The sequence below is a fragment of the Vicugna pacos genome, chromosome 11, assembly GCF_048564905.1.
Source record: "Vicugna pacos chromosome 11, VicPac4, whole genome shotgun sequence".
NCBI lineage: Eukaryota > Metazoa > Chordata > Mammalia > Artiodactyla > Camelidae > Vicugna > Vicugna pacos.
The window spans coordinates 779,605-799,519 of NC_132997.1; the positions used below are offsets into that span (position 1 = coordinate 779,605).

Below are 19,915 nucleotides of genomic sequence, written 5' to 3' on the forward strand. Positions count from 1 at the left end.
AGGCTTTTCCTGCACAAACTGCCTTTATTTCGAAATTGGCTCTTGCTGAGAAATCTTGGTAAGTGTTCTTAGGTGTAGCCATGCCCATTATGCTGGATGATAGAGCGGCTCTACATTTGTTCACATCTCAGAAATGAATGTGTGTTGAAGCCGTCATTCATGTAGCGTGTTGGGAACACAGAATTTCGTGGTGAGAACTATGTAAATTACATGTCTATGATGAAGAACTTGCTAGAACCGGGTATTCCAGCGCATACTGCCTTTATTTCGAAACTGGCTTCTCAGAAGCCTGTGGTCTCCACTGCAGGTCTGTCCCCAAACCCAGGGCCAGCATGGTGACTCTGCTCCCCCTGTCTATTCTGGAAGGTCTAGGTGTCCTCCATGGCCCTTCCACCATTGTTTTTTTTGGAAAACTCCGCAGATGGAATGGGCCTGAGAACAGGAGAGCTGGATGCCAGAAGCCACAGCCCAGTGTGTGGCTCCTGGGAGGGGCATCTCCTCTCTGTGGGATCTGATCTAACCTCCCCTCTCCCCCACCCCCACCCCTCTCTTCCTGCATTTCCTGATTGATCCCTGGATAATGGTCCATACCAGGAATGACCTGGGAGAGGTTTTATGAGTCTTTAAGTGGAAAAAAAAGAAAGAAATCTTTAGACAAGTTACTTAAAGTAACTTCCAGCTTTACCGGGAAAGTCCTCATTCCAATGTTTAAGGCTAGATGATAGGGTGTCAAATTGCTTAACCACTCACATCTGAGCAAGTGCTACCTCTCTCTCCAGCTCCCCGCAGCATCCACCTGTGGCAACTTGGCCAAAAAAAGGCAAGAAAGCTCTTTCCCCTCGCCAGCACCAGCGTGGCTTTGGAGTCAGTGGAGGCTGAGAGAAAGGGCCCCGCCCTGAGGTTTCGGGGGCCTCCAGCAACAGCCAGAAGAGCGGGGGTTTTCAGAGTGGCCCAGCAGGGAAACCAGGCAAGGCCACCTGGCCCAAGTCTTCCCTGCCCAGAGAGCCCCATGAACTGCTTTGGGCCACACTCCCCGTTTGGGCCCCCTGCAAATAGGTACCACGAGAGCCACACCTGAGAATGCAGAAGGACAGCCCTTTAGCCTGGGGTCCCAGCAGGTGTGTCCTGTGAGACCTGTGGCCACATAAGTTCCTTGTCTCTCCAGGTCACTGAAGGGACTGTGCTGGGCATCTTGGTGGTCAGGGACATGGGAACACCTCTAAACTCTGAAGAAGGACAGAGAGACTCTTCCTGGAAGCAAGGATTCCAGGGAGACACCTTGCCCAGAACTGGGGGACTGTGTCCTGTGTAGACCCCTGGGAGGCAATGTGGGGCTGTGGGGTCCTCTTCTGAGAAGGGAGCAGGTGAGTTTTCCAGGGGTGGGGTCCTGCTTTGTCCAGACATGTCCTTGTGTAAGACTCATTTACAAACACCTCCAAGTCCACCTAGGGGTGGCCCCAGAGGTGGGGGTAGAGGAGGAGAGTGAAGGGTGCAGACTTAGGGGCCCCCGAGCCACCCAGGGAGCCAAGGGTCAGTGGGAACATCTTGGGAGCCTAGTGCAGGGGTGGAGGACGAGCACTAAGAACATGCCAAGTCATGCAATAAAGTGACCTGTGACCACGAGACACAGGTGGCCGTACACCAAAAGAGGCAGATAGAAATTTAGACCCAGGATCTGAGAACCTTGAGAGGGGCTGGAGGGTCCCAGGAACCCTCAGGAAAAGCTCTTCTAGGGGCACAGACATCCCAATACACACATTTCTCATGGAAGCTTTTTGGGGTGCAGAGTGAGTTACCAGGATCCTGAACTTAGTATGGAATCCCACCCCCTTGTTCATCACGGTTCCTGGCAATAAATTGCTGTCATTTGTCCCTGGACATGCACAGGGGAGCTGACTGCTGTGGGGGTCACTGCAGGACTAGAATCTTCTGGTGTGTGCTCTGTGACCACAGAAACCCAGGGGGATTTCTCAACGGGAGAACCTGGAGACCATGCCTGCAAGGACCACCCTCATGGGATGGCCAAGGAGCTCATAGTACCCAGGCCACCAAGTGACGAAGTTGTGGGGTTGCCTGGGGTATCCTGGGGGCATGTAGATTTCTGAGGTCAGCACGTGGGCCCAGCACTGCTGGATGGTCTGCACAAAGAGGGGCCTGCCCTCCTGATGATGGCTCTTAACACCTGCAGGGAAACTGCTCTCAGGGCTCCTGGAGTTCCATATTGAGAGTGTCCTGCCAGCCTTGTGGGGTCACCTTCCCCTGATGCAGAAGCAGACCTCTCTCCCTTGAGGCCCAGGGGACACCTGGCTCAGGTGCCACCTGTGTGCCCTGGACACGCAGAGCCCCAGAGCTCTGGCACAGCCTGGGGTGTGGTCGTGTCCGGGCAAGAAAGGCCCTGGGAAGGGGCTCATTCAAGGGCAGAGGCCACTCTGCAGGGATGCTGGACCTGGCAGCAATGCACTGCTTCAGTACTCCCTTGGGTTGGGTCTCCAACCTGTGGGATGGAAGGGCCTCTCCTTCCTGCGGTGCTGTCGGGGGAACTAGATCCATCGTCAAGGTCAGCCCTGAAAATGGAGGCTGCGCTACCTCCATTCCTGGAAAGAAAATCAGTCCCCTCCAGTCCAGGTGATTCAGAAAGTCATTCAGCATTGTTCGAGGCCCCCACTTTAGGGTTTGAATTAGAGCTAAGCGGCTTAGGAGGCCAGATCCCTGTCCGTGGCTCCAGGAGCAGGCTTTCTGCTGGGGGACAGGATCCTCACAAACACCTGTGTCTTTGTGGGACACTCCCCTCTGACAAGCTGGGAGGCAGGGTGCAGTTGTGGGAAATCGTGTTTACATGAGCAGAGGGCCACCATGTGGTGGGGGCACAGGAGACTGTGAGAATGAGTCCCACAGCCTTTCTGGAATCAAAAAACTAGCAAATGTGAAAAAGTGCATAATTTGTTTTATTGAACAGGCTGCTTATGTACGTTTGGAGGACCAGGTTCAATGACTCAGCATCCCTCCAGGACAATATCCTCAAGAGAAGAACAGACAGAGCAGGAGGAGATCTGGGGTTTCTCCCAGGAATGAGGTGGAACAGGGATTTCTGCAGATTTGCAAGGAGTCCCCGACCACTGAGCATGGGGTTACAGCCCCACGAGACCCCTGTCATGTTTGGCTTGGGCTCTGGCTCTGGCCTGCTCATGTATTCTTCCAGCAGAGTTCCAGAAACTCAGAGGGTGGACTTAGAGGGGCTGCGTTTGGAACCTAGTGAGGAGGTGGAGGGTCCTTTATATTGAGTCCCTTCATCCTAATCACCGTAGCTGAAGCCCAACACCCCCCAGGCCTCCATGGTTGCTGTGGAGGGAGAACAAGCCTGGCAGGCGACCTAGGGGTCCCACTACTGTGTCCTTCCCTTGTCTTCGTTCCCTTTCACCGCGGAAGGTGTGATTGTCTCATGTCATGGTGGTCTCCACAATGTCCCTCCCAGTAATCTCTCTTCTCCATCAGGTGGGGTTCCCAACCCCGCTCAGCCTTCTCTGCATGGATGCTGAAGGACCAGGCCCACCTGAAGTTCTGAGCTCGAGCAGTAAGGTGGAAACAAAGAAACCAATGGAAAAAAGAAGCAAGTGATTGTGGCAAAGCTCCCCACCACAGAGAAGCTGCCCTGAGTGGAAGGGAGAGTGTGGGCATGCCCGTTTGTTTCTTATCTCCCAGTGCTCTTAGCTTTCTTATTGCCTACCTGCATGGTTACAACAAAATGATCTGCAAAACTGAAAATATTTACTCTCTTGCTTTTACAGAAAAGGCTGGCCAGCCTCTGGTCCGGTACCAGGCAAGAGATTGGAGTTCCTTTCCAGTTTGGAAACATCTTGGCAGGCCCAGGTTTGCAAAGGTCTTTAAGAGTAGTTACGGAGTTTTGCTTTTAAACTTTTTTACGGCTGTATATACTTGTGAGATGTGGTTGTGATGTATAATTCTGAGCCGGGATTTTCTCAAACTGTTTCTCACTTCTTATACCAGACATTCCTAAATTCCAAGTGGAACTGCATCTTAAGGAAGCCATGGAATTTAGCAAAAGGATACAGATCTCATTTCCTTTTAAGCATCGGTGTACCTCCATCATGGCAGTATTTGTTATGTGTTATTGATAGGGGAACTAAGTAGTAAACAGATTAATAGAAAATAGGGGATTTTAGGTACACAGGTTCATCTTTTCAACATTGTTTGTAATATTTGCAGTTTAAGATGACCATTCCAGAGAAATAGGCAGCCTCTTAGAATGAAATAGCATTTCCTCTGAACCATAATTAATTTTTATTTTGTAGACAGCAGGAAGGGTAATAACACATCACACATTTGGGAACATCAAAGAGAAAATGTAACTTTCTGGGAGCGCACTCCCCCACCTCCCCCTGCCCTTTTTACTGTCCCATTCTCCCTGGAAGGCTCTTTCTTATCTTCTGCTCATGGCTCCAGTAACTCTTTCTTCCTCCTTGTTCCTCAGCTGGTAAGGTTAGTTTTCTACTTTGAACAAGCAAACAAGCCAACAGAAGAGAAATTTCACAAGCAACTCCCAGCACATCCGCTCGCCTTCTGATGTCTGTGACCTCACTCTCGGTGCCCCACCGCTTATTAAAAGTGGCATCGAAAGCCAGTTCCTCCAAAAGTCCCCGAGGCCCCATCCCTCCCATCTTCTCTGGATTGTCACTCCCAAAACCATCCTCTCTTTCACTGCCTCATCTATTTTGTTCTCCTGCTAGTTGGCACCATCAGTATATAAACGTCCATCCTCTTAAACAAACAACACTCCTTGACCCTAATTCACCCCCACCAATTGCCACCCTGTGTCTTTGCAGCAAATCTTTAAGGAGTTGTTTAAACTCACTGTCTGCATCTTCTCTTGAGCCATCCCCTTTTACACCCACTCTGGATTTTCGCCTGATCCCTCGCTCTATGGAAACTGCCCTGTCAAGGCCATCAGTGACCCCATGTTGCTAAATATAGTGGTCAATTTTGACTCATCATGCTTGGCCCCTCGGCAGCATTTGACCCAGCTCTTCCATCCCTCCTACCCCGTGTTCCTGCTTCACTCAACCTCCAGCCGATTGCTCTGTCTGTTTCTGCTTTTGGCCTGCTGGCTGGTCCTTTGCCAATGTCTCCTGTTTTTTCCAAACATATACTGTGGGTGTTCCCCAGGGTGGGTTCCTGGGCCTCTCCTCTCTCCTCTGCTATTCCTTTGGTGGAAGCAACCCAGCCTTGGAAATTGGCATGCCATCAATTTCTCGATTTCTCCAAAATTCCCTGATTTCCCCTTTCCATCTGAGCCTTTATCCCTGAGGCTCACATTCTTTTCCTTTCATTCATCTTGCTTTCTCATTCATACATATGTTCTACTATGTAATTACTTTTCCAAATTTTGAATCAGTACATATATATCATGTAAAATGCTCAAATATGTATTATTTCCACTAAGATGCTAATTCTACCTTAGAACATTTCTGCACTTCTGTATTTATGTGAAAAAAGCGAATAGTATTTCTACAAGCCTCATAGTTAAACACTGTGTTAGTTTGGGGCTATTATGTAACATGAAATAATGGTACATGAACATAGTCGTTTTTCATTTATTTTTATGTAACACCGAGATGAGGTTTTTGCCCTGAAGACTGGTTTTATTGAAGTTTTACCTACGTTACGGACAGTCAGTTTATGTGAAAGCCCTCATTTCTCCCCTTTTTTGATATATGTTCCATTTGGCTATATATAACATATACCTTGGCATGAAACAAAATTCCCAAATCATTCACATAATACAATTAATATGTTTAAATTATATTTTTTAGATGTTAAAAAGAAAAAGAAAACAGATTCCTCTACCTATTAGGCTCTTCTGTGGCAATATGTAATACACCCCTTAACCATGACATTGAAGAACTGAGATGATACCAGCCCCTTTCCACCTGCTCAGCCCCACCTTTTCCCATCCCCTGTGGATGGAGAGGACATCCCTCCGATTGTCCAGGCCCAGATGTTGGAACCATGTCCTTTCTCTCTCTTTCTTTTACACTCACAGACAGCAAATCCAGCTTGTTAGAAAATTCTGGATATTCTGTCTTAATTAAATACCTGCTCTCTGCTCCCCGCCATCCTAAGAGCCACCTTCAGCCCTTCCTGGATACCAATAGCCTCCTGTTTCCATCTTTGCTTTCTACAATCTCTCATCCACACAGAGTCAGAGGGAGCCTGTAAAAACATACATTGGGGGTGGTGGGTGTAGCTCAGTGGTAGGCCGCATGCTTAGCATGCTTGAGATCCTGGGTTCAATCACCAGCACATTCATTAAAATAAATAAATTACTTCCCCCCAAAAAACACAAACACAAAAGCATAAGTTGGACTACATCACCCCTCCTCTCAAAACTCACTAAACGGGTCACCATGTCATTAGGAGCCAAAGTCGTCACAAAGGCCTCAGGACCCGGCGTGTTCTGCCTCTCTGCCCACACTCTCCCCCTCACTCTGGGGGCCTCTGGCTCCGGCTCTTCCTTCTTCCTCCGGATCTATTCTGCTTCAAGTTCATTACTCCGTGAGATCTGCCAGGATTGCCTTATTCCCTCCTGCCTGCCTCCCACCCCACCGCCATCATCCGAGTTTGCTCATATCACTCTTTTTAAAAAATTTTTCCAAACTCTTGCTACCCCAACATGCTGCCTGTTTCCTCTGCTAAAATTCTGAGCCCCCAGTGATGGGGAGTCATGTCTATTTTGTTGACTGATAAAGCCCGAGAGCCTTGGGAACGGTCTAGTTAGGAGATTCCCGTACGTAGTAGGAGCTTATACAAATTTGCTGAATGAATGTAGGTGCCCTGGTCCAATCCGATGGAGCACTTCTGTGATGTGCTCAAAGAATAACTCTCCTTTCCACCTGAGAGGGAGTGACAACTTCCTTGGTGATTAAAGGCAAGAATTTTTTGCTTTATGCTGTTAACCTTAGGCGGGGAGACTGGGGGATCTTCATATATATTTTTAAATTTGGTTTACTCTGCAGTTGGTCTTTGGTCTCTGTATAATTTTGAGAAAATCTTTATGAGTGATCATTCTTTGATCAGATTGAACAGGTTCCAGGGGGAAGGACCAAGCCTGTCCCATCAGCCATCCTATGTGTCATCTCCTGGGACCCAGTGGATGCTCAGTATGTAAGTGAACCGACAGGAGTGAGTGAAGAGATGGGAGCATCTCATTATTGTGGCGGCTCTCTGTCCAATGCCTTGAGATTTGGGGAAGGGTTTACGAGTGCAGAAGGGAGAGGTCAGGTCCTCTGTGCTTTTCCTGAGTGCCCTGGCCTTACCCATTCCCCCAGCCCCCTCTGGGCAGCCAAGCCAAGGAGCTGGGCCACCAGTGGTTGTGCTGATCAATAATCCACCTTCACCCAAGTCCGGGGGTAGGTACACATTGTTGTAGTCACTGGAGTCAGGTCCTTGGAGGAATTCCTCACCGAACTATGTTTTGGACCTTTTATTTTTCTCTAGAACCTCCAGCTGAAGAAGATTGTCTTAGACACATGAAAGTTGAGGACACCTTCTGTCCCCTCGCAACCCAAGTGGGGCTGGGAGTCTGCTGTTTCTATAGCCGGTGGGCTCGTGTTGATTTGGGCATCCCTGTGCCTGAATTCCTGCAGTACACTTGGTGGTAAGGATGGGGGTGCCTGGCAGGGAGGGAAGCGGGTCGGGAGACTGTGCTGGGCTGATGTTAACCTGGGGTGAGCGGGAGCCTGCTGATGCATGGCATCTCGGGGCAGGGAACTCTCCACACTCAAGAGGGGTTCCCACTCCTGCAGGGGCCCTTTGATCAGGGTGCTGGGCTGTCAGGGGACCACAGGGGTCCCAGTGAGGATTAGGGTGCCTTCAGGCAATGGGAAGTGTGGGGTCCAGCGGCAATTTAATTAACTGTGCACCCAAACCCAGCCCCCACCTATTTCAGCCTGTTTCCTAATCTGCAAAACTGGAATGCTATTAAACATCTCGCGGGGTCGTTGATGGGCTGGGACAGACTAGACAGTCAGGAGCTGGAATTCCTCTGTCCCCTGATTGTTTGCCTTCTTTCTGACTATTTGCTCTCACAAGCTCAGTCTCTCTGTCTCTCGCTCTTTCACTTCTAACTTTCTCTCATGCTCTGGTTTCATTTGATTTCCAACCACCGACCCTCCCCTCCGCCAATCCCCAGATGAGTGAACTTGATTTCTATGTGTCAGTTCCAAATTCCCAGGAAAGATGCTCTGTCACCCTCTGGATCTGTTGTCCAACCCATGAGTTGTGGCCAGAGGAGCGAGTCCCTCTGGGACCAGCAGATATTCTCTGCCCAGCCCGCAGCCACCACTGTGGGAGCACATAGCTCTCCGTGGAGGAAGCACTGGCTGTGACCTTGTGTCACTAAGTGTGAATTTATGTCTTCTCTTGAAACACCTTCATTCTCCTAAACAAAGATGAAAATTAAACACTCCCGGGATTTGTGTCATGGAACACTCAGGCTAATGGGGCTGGAATCTCTGCTGCATTTAAGGGGCTACAGTGAATCCCCAACGAGAGCCTGCAAAGGGAACAGCACCGGCCCCACCCGGCACTTAGGGCGCTGAGTCTGCGTGACGTTGAGCCAGGCTTCTGACCACAGCTCAGGGGTCTGGTCTGACCAGTTAGCCTTTGAAACCAACCAGCTTTGGATTCCTCAATCCCACCCTGAGGTTTTACCTGAACCATCAGCTTCTGTATCTCTGAAGACAGATGCTGAGGACCCTTCACGTAAGCCGTTCGCACAGCCCTGTTCAGGCCTTTGTGCTGCACGGTCTGCCCGGCGAGCTGACCGAGGTTGGTATTTTACTGATGTTAGAAGTAGTCTGGTTTCCCGATGTACTGTTTCACTGAGCAAGCAACAGAAGCCACTTCTCGCTGATAAAAGCAGAAAAGGGACATAATGAAAAGATACTGGGAGGGTGTGTGGAGTGGCCAGGACCAGAGCCAACCCAGGAGCTGTAGGAGGTGTTAGGGAGCCCCAGGCACCAGGCTGGGAGGGGTGCTACCGGGCCCCCTGCCACCCCAGAAGGGACCCCCTCCACCCGACCCTCCACCTCACTCACTGCAGGTTCATGTCCCGGCAGGGCCAGGTCACACTGAAGCCACCAGCACACACCTCAGTGGGGGAGCTGGCCCCGTCTGAGCTGCGGGCGTGCCTGGTGTGGGAAGAGGCCCAGTTAGAGGAAAGCGGTTCCTCTACTGTTCCGAGTTAAGGTGCAAGTCAGTGCCCATCACTCAGGAGAGCCAGGCTGGATGGACCTCATTGTGGTGACTAGGCTGTCTGAGTTCACTTATCACTTTGTATGTTTGAAGGCCCTGGAGGGAGAAAAAGTGAAGGTTCTAGTACTTATTTTGTGTTTCCCATGTACCAGGTGTGGTAAGCAAGCCACTTCAGACAAGGCCCAGAGCAACCACGTAAATAGGCCACAGAGCAAGTCATGCAGTCAGGCCTCTGTGGTCCCGAAACCCGTGTCCCCATCGGCTCCATAGTTACCAGTGGAAACTAGGCGGATTTATGGGACTGTGTGCTCCTGTGGGGGCTGGGATATGTGTGTTTAAGTCCACATCTTCAGAAACTCGGCTAGAACCACAGACACTGATTGCACAGAGGCAGAGGAAGGGAGGATTCCAGCCTCTGGTCCAGCTCGTGTGGAGCTCAGAAGTTCTTCCTCCTTTCCTGAAAACAACACCAGATCTGAGGGAGCTGCAAACCCACTGCTCTTCTTAGATCCCAGAAAACTGAGGGGAAAAGCTGCTCCCAACCCAGAGAGGTTGCAAAGGGAACAGCGGGCAGGCTTGGAGAGACACAGCTCCCAAGGCAGAACCAGCTTTTGTAAGAACCCCGGGGGCAGGCAGATTTAACAGGTCCCTGAGGCCAGCAGGAGGCTCAGTGTGGGGATATCAGAGTGTGACAACTCCAGGGGGCCAGTCAGAGGGGCCCCATGCTCTTTTTCATGTATTTTACATCCAGGACCGTGTCCTGTTCTCAGAATGAAGGTCAGAGGATAACTCCTCATGCTTCCTGCCTGGAAAGGAGAAAATAACTGTATTGAAATACACCCAGAACATTCTGTTTCATTGGGGGAAGCTGTTTTTTGTTTGTTTGTTTGTTTGTTTAATGAGAAATAATTTTACCAGAGCCTAACCAACCTGGGAGAAGGGAAATCCCTTCTGTGTCACCCAAATTGGGGTGGGGGGAAAGAGACACACTTGTGGAGGTCACAGCTCAGGGCACAGGCTCAATGAGAACTAATCACAGGACTGCAGATGCCCTGCTCTGTCCCGCTCCCCCAACACCTTACCTCCATGTCAGTAGGGCCCGTGTGTAATAACAGGAATAATACTAACAGAAGTAAATGTCTCAGGAGTGTCTAGGGAAAACCCAAAGACAGCGGGGAGATGAAAACAAGGACACACAGGCTGTTTTAGCCTCTCACACCAATAGCTGTAGCAAACTACACACAGCCCAGCCCCAGTAGATAAACAGACAACCTCACAGAAGAAATTATTTATTTTGGTTCTCTTACCCAGTGCATTCCATGGTGCATCCTCGCCTAGAATTGAGTGGAAGCAAGTCCATCTCAGAAGGGACATAACTGAAGAGGGATGGCTTCCCAGACTCTGAGGGACAGAGACAGCACCAGCCTGGGTTAGAGAAAGGTGAGGGGTGGGGTAGGGTGTGGGCTGCCTTCTTCCCCGAATAAGGAACCTTCCTGAGGCCAGCACAGTAGGAGGGAGGGCCATGGGGTGGAAGCAGCCAGACTTCATCCTGAGAACTGATGGGATGCCTCAAAGGGACCATTCAGGTGCCCAAACTGGGCCCTGAGTGTGGGAGCCAGTCGGTCTGACTCAGAGCCCAGGACTGAGGTGGGCGCACAGCAGGCCGGTCTTACTTGGCCGGATCCATTTCACTTCTCCGAAGCCCTGTGTAAAACATGAAGCGTGGACGGCCTGATGAGCACAGCTCTGACCTCAAGACCGGTTTCAACTCCTCTCTTTCCAGAGAACAGCATCTCTGAACTCGTCCTGGGTGACCGCACAGAGATCACCTTAGTGGCCCAGGCTAGTGACCGGGAACATGTACCTTCCTGCAGGCAACCCCTGACGTCCACTGATGCATCATATACTGGCAAAGAGTGAGTCCCTGTGCATTGGTCTAACAGCAGAGACTCTGCCAAAGGCCCAAGAAGTGGTGTGTGGGACATGCAGGGGTGCAGGAGTGTAAGCAGTGCAAAAGTGTAACTGGTGACAGGGGTGCAGGGGCTGTGGAGGGCGCAGGAATTTCAGGGGATGTGGGGGTGGAGGGGTGCAGAATTGCAGAGTGTAGCAGGGGTTCAGAGGTGCAGGGAGTGTAGGGATGCAGGGAGGTGCTCAGGGACGTGGCCAGGATTAGAAGGCAAGTGCACATCCTTACAGTCAGCCTGACCCAGCAGGCTATTGCAATGCTTTGGGGCGGCGGCAGCGGCGGTGGGGGTGGCCGTTGGGAGGCTGCCCGGGCAAACCGGTCTATTTATTCTCTTCCCTGCAGCCTGGCCTGGGGTGGGGATTGGCCGCCGAAGATTCGCCAGATGTTGCACTCCAGGTAAGCTTGCTCCTGGTAGGTGGGGCGGTTAGGTCAGCGGGCGGCGGCAGCGGCAGAGGGGCGGAGCGGGGCTACCCCTGGTGAACGGGTGGAATAGCTGCCTTGTCCCGGCTGCTGGGCCTGGGAGCGGCCTCTGCTTCCCCAGGTCGCCGGACACGCCTGTCCCACTCAGCTTGCTGAGTGCGGAGTGGGGGCGGGGCCGTTAAGTTGCGGGGCCCACGGGGGTAGGGGGGCTGCCGCGGGGGAGCCGGTCAATTCGCTTCGCTCTCCCCGGCGGCGGAGCCAGGGGCGGCTTCTACTGCCCTAGAGGCGGGACGCGGGTCTCCAGATGAGCTTGCTCCTGGGAGGCGGCTTCGGAGGCGGCAGGGGCAGGGCATGTGTTCCAGGGAGCTGCTCCATTACTTCTCTCCCCTCGGCCTGGCTTGGGGGCGACCTCTGCCGCCGGAGATTTGCCTGAGGTCCGACTCCAGGTGAGCTTGCTCCTGGGAGATGGGTGCGGTGAGGTCAGGGATCTGGTAAGTTGGTGGCTGCGGGGATAGGGAGGCTGCCCCGGGGTAGCTTGTGGATTAGCTCCATGTCTGCACCACGTGGCCTGCAGGCGGCTTCTGCTGCCCCAGGTCCCGGGACACCCCTGTCCCAATTTGCCTGCTGGGGGCGGGAGGCAGGGTAGTCAGGGTGCAAGGGTGGCGGGGGTCGGAGGCCTGCAGCGGTGGAGCGGGCCCATTTACTCCCATCTTCCCCGCGGCTCGTCCTGGGGGCGGTCTCTGTTGCCCTGGGTTACGGGACACGTGTATCCTAGTCAGCTTGACCCCGGGAGGCGGGCGTGATACGTTTGGGGTGGTGGAAGCAGCGGCGCGTTTTCCCATGAAGCCGGTCCATTTGCTCCCATTTCTCCTCATGGTTTGCCCTGGGGGCGGTCCCTGTTGCTCCAAGTTCGCCGGACGTCCATCTCCAGGTCAGCCTGCTCCCTAGAGGAGGCCACTGTGAGGTCAGGGGGCAGGAGCGGTGGCTGATGCGGGGGGATGGGGATGTATTGGGGAGTTGGTAGATTGGCTCCCGTCTCCGCGATGGCATGGTGTGGGAGTGGCCTCTCCTGACCCAGATCAGCAGACACACCTGTCCCATTCAGCCTGCTGGGGAGGGGCTCCCTGGGCGGTGCCTTTAAGGTGCGAGGGTGCTGATGTCGAGGGTAGAGGGCCTGCAGGGCGGAGCTTGTCAATTTGCCCTTCTCTTCCCCGTGGCCAATCCTGGGGGCGTCCTCTGCTGCCCAAGAAGCCCGATGCCCATCTCCAGGTCAGCTTTCTCCTGGGAGGCGGGCGCGATGAATTCGAGGGGAAGGGGCAGCCAGCCGTCGCAGCTGCCTAATGGGGCCACTTCTCCTTTCCCCTGACCTGGCCTGGGGACGGCCTCTCCTGCCCAAGATTCGCCTGACAAACCACACCAGGTCAGGTTGCTCCTGGGAGGTGGGTGTGGTGAGATCAGGGGGTGGAGAGGAGAGGGTTACTGCCTATTGCGGGCTGGAGGATAACCTCCCATCTCTCTGGAGGCCTGATGTGGGGGCGGCCTCTGCTGCCTCTCGTTCCCAGGTCACAAATCTCAGGGTCATATTGTCACGGGGGTGCGTTAAGTTGGGGGGCGGCGGGGTGATGGTGAGAGTATGGGGCCTGCCTCTTGGGAGCTAGTGGTTTAGCTCCCATCTCCCCAGCAGCTTGGCCTGGGGTCAGCCTCTGTTGCCCCAGGTTGCAAAGCACAGTTTCTCTGACAGCTTAGCCACCGGAGGTGGGCAGGATGTGCTGAGGGGACTGAGGCAGCCACCAATGCAGCAACGGAGGGGGCTGTCCCTGGCAAGCTGGTCAATTTGTTCCCATCTCTACCTTTGCTTCCCTAGTTTCGCAGGACGTCCTTCTCCAGTTTATCCTTCTCCTGGGAGGTGGGCTCAGTGCATGCAGCCCAAGGTCTGGGCTCTCCCCTTGGGAGGGGAAGAACTCTCTTGTTCTCCTTTGTCTTTATTCTTCAGTGAAGGGGTTACTTGGCCCAATTCTTAATCCTGAGAAAGTGTAGCCTGTGTTATGGAAGAGCTGCTGGACAGTGTGCTTTCTAGGTGGGTTTTCACATCAGCTGATGCCCCAGGCAGACAGGAAAGCTATTACTCAGAGCTTCTTAGTGTGGAGTTGGGGGATGGCCCTGCTGTCCTCACCATACTTTTTAAAAATATGTTACTTCCCTCTTTTTCCTAGGTGACATTTTAGGTTATTGGGTCACAGATTGCTGGCACACCCATCCCTGTTCTCAAACATCTTTTAAACTTGGGTGAAGTGATAAGTAGGGGAAGAAGATGATTTACTGAAAGGTAAGAATACGTAAATTTGCATTAAAGCTACCTTCTGTCAATCTTTCTCAAATGATTTTTGTCGGATTCAAAATCAACGACCTAGTGAATGTTGTACTCTTGTGTAAATCATTGATCTTTACATCACATTTGTTGAGTGGTCAACGAGATTTGTTTAGTAGATTATTCCTGAAAGGAAAAGCTCAGGCTTTTGATAATTCCTTGTCTGATGTTACCCAGGCAGTCACAGTAGAAGACACAGCTGATATAAAAGTCCCTCACCTGCCTGAACTGCAAAGCTTCTTGGATTACCGATTCCTGAAATGCAGGTGACTCTTGATGATAATCTGGGGGATGGTTTATATGATCAGATTCTTCCAGTCCTGTAAATGGGTTCCGTGGCCCCAGCCCCGGGAGAACTGGTCATAAGGGCCATATCGTGAGGGGTGGGATGGGAAGGCAAGGTGTAAGAGCTGGAATCACTGAGATTCAACACTCGCTAAACACAGACTCCAGAGCCTAGTTGTTCTGTTCTGGATTTGAGAGTTTGTTCAGACATGATTCTTGCCTTTAAGGAGTCACTGCCTGGGTGGAAGTAACCTTTACATAAATCTGAGGAGGATGGAAATTAAGTAGATGGGCTGTTATGGTTCTCAGTGTGCCTAGGCTCGCTCTTCCAGGCACTCATTGGACTAACGAGAGTCATGTTATTCACTCATTCACTGATTTATTACCCTTGAACTGATCATTTGTCCCACAGTAAGTGAAACAAGGGATCAGGAACCTGAATTTTGTCCCCTCTCCTATCACTGATTGTATCTGTCAGTCGGGCGCCCTGCGTATGCATTGTGAAATGGTGGTATTTCTTGCCCAATGGGGCTGAACTGTCAGTTCTGAGAATCAGGGGAGACACGTGGGTAGGAAAGCACCCTGACACACATGGCCCCCCCACCCCGTGAGACAGCATTGTCGATGCTCAGGTGACCCGATGTAGACCGCGCTGCTAAACCTGAGCATGGTTAGTGATCTTGGTGGCTATGAAAATACAGACTACCGGTCCCTACCTCTGGAGGCTCTGAGGGTGTGTACCCCAGAATTCTGCATTTTTAAAAGGACTTTAATTCTGGTGAAGATTATCTGAGTGTCCCACTGAGAAACACTGGTGTTCGAGGCACCAATATTGAGGATTCTCAGGGAGCGATGTCTTTTCAGGATGGTCCTAGGGCCCTCACTTGAGACTTTTGCCTTGGGTTTAATTGTATGTGTTCAGAAGTGATGTCTCTCACTTCCAGTGCTTGTAAGCGTGCTCTGTGCAGGGATTTATTCTCAGTAGATGGCAAAAACTATGATTCTTCAGGTCACCGAGCTAGAGTGTGAGCGATCTTTTATTTTGGTATTCTTTATAGCAATGCAGAGTCTCCCGAGAAGAGATTCAGACTTAACAGCTTTGTGTCAGACTTTGGAAGACCGCTGGTGCCCAAGGTGTTCTCTGGCAGGGCAATGACGAATCTAGGTCCCTCTTTCCCTGCTACATCAATGAAGTGGACCACTTGGACAAGGCCAAAGCTGGTATCTCAACCATTGCCCTTGACAGTGATATTCGGCTCCAGGAAGCCTTCAGATGCAGCAGGTGGCCAGAGGAGGAGCTGAACAGGCTCATGAAATGTGACATCCCCAACTTCATCAATACAGACCAGAACTCTTCCGTTGGGGAAGATGATCTCCTGATTTTGGAACCACCGATTGTTCTAGAAAATAAGCCATTTGCTCAGACCTCACACAAAGACTTGAATTGAGAAACTTGCTTTGTCAAGTGTCTTTCTGAAGATGTGAACTCTGTCTTTGTATGGCAGGAATTGCCCTTTCACAAAATTGTATGTGTTTGTGTCTGAGAGAGGGAAATGGAGACAGACAGAAAGACAGAGACAGAAGAGAGCCCCCTCAGAAGAGAGCTAGTTAAGGTGAGTTTTTGTGCCTTTAAAAAAAAATTTGGGGTTTTGGGGGGAACAAAGTATTTACACTGTTTCATTCTCCTACTGGGAAACCTGGCCCCATCCTCAGTGTCAGTGGCCTTGAATGGGGTTGGCACGGTGCGTTTCATCTGGCGCTGTCACTACCACGCTCTGCCTTTAGCATGTTGCTTTGCCTGTCAGGGCTGCCACCCTTTTAACCTTAAGGCTAGGAGTCTGGGGTAGATGATCCATCTCAGCTCTGCTGTTTTGAAAATTCCTGATGGCAGCATAAACCAGGCCCTACCTCCTGTCTCTTGCTGGGGCACCCCTCAGGTCTGTGCCTTCTACTCAACCCTTTACTGAGCCCAGTTCTATCAGGAGCCCAAGTGCCTACCGGGATGGAAGGAGACTTGTCTCTCGTGGTCACGGTGGCCGACATTTCCATTGGTTGTGCTAAAACAGCTCTTCTGAGATCCCCTGGCCACCCTTGCTCAAACCTGAGGACAACACTGTCGTTTCTTTCCTAGGAGGAGGATCAATGCATGGTGCACTTTATGACAATCCTGTCCCCAGGAATGCACGGAAGTTTTTCAGCTGAGTGAGGGGAGGTGCCTCTGTGTCCCTGTGTCCCTGTATATCTGTCTGCTCACACTACCCTGCCACCGGCTACTGAGCAAGAAAAGTGCTATTCACCATGCTGTGTGTTTTGCAGATGTGTAGGTGATGGTCGTCTGGCTCGTGTGTGTGGGCTTGGAGCTGGGATGTTGAAGGGCTTATAAATACCTCATCAACATGTATTCAAAGTGGCCTGGTGCCACACGGACTTGATTCATGAAGGCAGCAAGCCTGAACACTGGTTTCGAAACAACTTGGTTTTGATCAGTCACACTGCATGCATGACTCGCTGCTAATCTCTGGGTGGTTTTTTCATTTTAGATTTATTCACCCAGTGTCTTGCTTAAGCTGAAAAATACTTTTATTTCACCAGAATATTCTCTGATTCTTTGTTTTCACACATCCAGTTTTTTAATTCCTTTAAAAATTTTCTGTGTTTATAATGCCTCCTGATTTCTATCATTTTTATGCACCAGATTTTATGTAGGAACTGTTCCACCAAAAGGAATCCCCTTGCTATAATATCTTTTGAGGAAAATATTATTCTTTAAGACCCTAACACTAATTCGTAGAACAAAGCATGGAACATTTCTTGTAGTTAATACATGTTCATGCAAAAAGAAACTTGATATTTTCATTGAAGAATGTTGATTTTAATAACTTTTACTAATGTGAATATTATTATTCATAATTTAAGTAACCAAATAAAACCACAGTTATTTATTATTAAGATTAAAAACTATTTACATGGTCTCTCAATTAGAAGACTGAAGTGTATTTAAAAATGGAAAAATACCCATGATGACACCATCTTTTTTATTAACTAAATATCAAGAGCTGTGCAGGGTTATGATTTGACCACCTGCAAGCTGTCAAGTTAGCATGAGGTAGTTTGTGGATGCTGCCAGAAGACAGGAGACTCCCCCAGGATCAGAGACTAAGGACTTCCTGCCAGCACAGCAGACAGCCAGTGGTTCATGTTCATGTTGGTTCCTGAGTTCCTTTCCTATTGCTGTTGTAACAAAGGACCACAGACTCAGTGGTTTAAAGCAATACACATTCATCTTCTCACTGTTCTAGGGTGCAGAAGTGAAAAGTCAATGTCAGTGGACTAAAACCAACGTGTGGCCAAGGCTATGTTCCACACCGAGGCTCTTGGGAGGGATTCATCTTCCTACCTTTCCCAGCTTGCATAGGTGCTCATACTCCTTGGCCCAGGGCCCTGTGTCACTGTGACTTCTGCTGCCACTTCACATCTCTGTCTCTGACCAATCTGCCTCTCTCCTCTAAGGACCTCCGTGATGACGTTTGCTTTCCCACAGTGATCTGCCATCCCAAGGTCCTTGACAGTCACACCTGCAGAGTCCCTTTTGCCATGCACAGTGACATATTCCCAGGTTCTAGGGATCAGACCGTGGACATATTGGGGGCCATTATTCTGCAAAGTTCTTCCCTTTGGCTCCACTGGTTCTTGTCCATCCCACATGCAAAATGCATCCACCTCATCCCAACACCCTCCAGAGTCTCATTTACTACACCATCAACTCAAAGTCCAACATGTAGTCTATGTATTATCAGCTCAAAAGCCTAAATATTTTCATCCTCATCGCCTAAGTCAGGCATGAGTGAGACCCTGGGTGTGATCTTCTCTGCTCAAAATCCTGCAATGGCTTCTCATTTCACACAGTGAAGAAGCGAGAGTCCTTATGGTGACCTTACAGGTTTCCTCCCCCTCCCCAAGCTGAGCTCATCTCCGGTTTTCTCCCTGGCTCACTCTGCTCCAGCAACACTGGCCTCCCTGCTGGCCCTTGGGGACATCAGACTTGCACCCACAGGCCTGTTGCCCTGGCCGGTCTCTGTCAAACTCATATGCTGAAGTCCTAACCGCCAGGACTACAGAACATGACCCCATTTGGTAATAGGGTTGTTGCAGAGGTCATTGGTTAAGAAGAGGTCATTAGGGTGGGCCTTAATCCAGTATGACTTGTGTCCTGATAAAAAGGGGCAATGTGGACACAGAGATACGTGTACATGGGAGATGACGTGATGAAATGTGGAGAGAAGACTGTCGTCTCCAAGCCAAGGAGAGAGGCCTGGACCAGCCTCTCCCTCCCAGCCCTCAGGAGGAACCAGCCCTGCTGACACCCTGCCTGCAGACTCCCCACCCCCAGGGCTGTGAGACAGTGAGCCTCTGTAGTTCCCGTCACCCAGTGTGCGGTGCTGTGTTAGAGGAAGCTCAGCAACTAGCACCCCCTTCTCAAGGTCCTCAGTGAGGCCTGCTCTGGCCATCTCATTTTAAACTGGAAACTGCCTTCCCCTTGTCTCTGCCCCAGAAACCCCCTCTCCCTGATCATATTATTTCTATCACCTTCTAGAATACCATATATTTCACATGACTGTCACGACTGTAGTTTATGTTCTGCTCTTCGTCAGTCCTACAGGGACAAGGATCCTTATTTGTTCACTGACGGACCTCAGGTGTCTTGACCAGTACCCGTGGCACAGCAGTCAATACAAATTGGCCGGATGGAAGGAGGGATCGTTCCTTACATTCACAGGTGAGTGAACGAAGATTCCGGGGGATTGAGTGTTTTGCTCAGGCACAGAGCTGGTAAGTGTCAGGCCAAGGTGGGTTTCAGGTACCTATGAACCTGTGGGAGTCTTGAGTGATTCCCTTTCCATTGATTAGTATTTCTCAGGTGTCTCTTTTTCTGGCTCTAACTTTTGACTTCTTTCTGGTATTCTTCTAAGCTTTCAACCAGTTGTAAGTTTTAATTCTGCTTTGTCTCAGGTAAACAAATGAAATCTGTAAATCTTTTAACTCATTATTTCATCTAAATACATTGTGATTAGTGATGATGTATTTCTGGCATCTTGTTTTGTGATTTCTATTTGCTTTGCGCTGCTTTTCTTCTGCCGGTTATATCCCTTGCAGTCATGGTTAAGAGCATGGCGTGTAGAGGCAGCCTATCTGAGCTTGGTTCCCTCCCTTGCTAACCATGTAACCAGGATACGTAATCCCTTTGAGACTCACTTTCTTCATATACAAAAAGTGGTACTATCCACCTCAAAGACTGTGAGCATTAAGTGATAAAATGGATGGAGAACTTAGAATAGTGACCGGCGTATTTTGCATTCTTCATTTTGACTTCTTTATTTTTATTCTCTTTTTAAACAATTACTTTAGAGATTACTGTTGAATTTTAATGAACACCCTAGATATTGAAGATTAAAATGTTACTTAACCCATACATTGAATTTTATATACCAAATGATATCTGTATTTTGTTTCCATAAGTTCTGTTTAGCTCTATAAAAAAATTGATCTGCTTTCTTTTACATGATGTCCTGATTGTTCATTATGTTACATAAGATTCATTTTATCTT

The 19,915-nt window shown here is 50.2% G+C and overlaps 1 protein-coding gene and 2 long non-coding RNA genes across 5 annotated transcripts in view; all 3 read left to right on the forward strand.

Annotated features, from left to right (window-relative positions):
• LOC140699576 (trafficking protein particle complex subunit 9-like) overlaps positions 1–19,915 on the forward strand; it is a 325,083-nt gene that overhangs the window by 182,305 nt on the left and 122,863 nt on the right. The window lies entirely within an intron of this gene.
• LOC140699123 (uncharacterized) lies at positions 2,980–7,141 on the forward strand. Of its 3 annotated transcripts, none has more exons than XR_012077124.1 (4): positions 2,980–3,073; positions 3,493–3,667; positions 3,786–3,877; positions 7,093–7,141. It is a non-coding gene; the product is annotated as an uncharacterized lncRNA (long non-coding RNA). The 3 variants fall into 3 exon arrangements; XR_012077125.1 differs by having other exon boundaries at positions 3,786–3,867; positions 7,093–7,137; XR_012077123.1 differs by lacking the exon at positions 2,980–3,073 and having other exon boundaries at positions 3,451–3,667; positions 3,786–3,867; positions 7,093–7,137.
• On the forward strand, positions 15,685–19,023 carry LOC140699591 (uncharacterized). Its single transcript, XR_012077798.1, has 3 exons — positions 15,685–15,922; positions 16,441–16,629; positions 18,962–19,023. It is a non-coding gene; the product is annotated as an uncharacterized lncRNA (long non-coding RNA).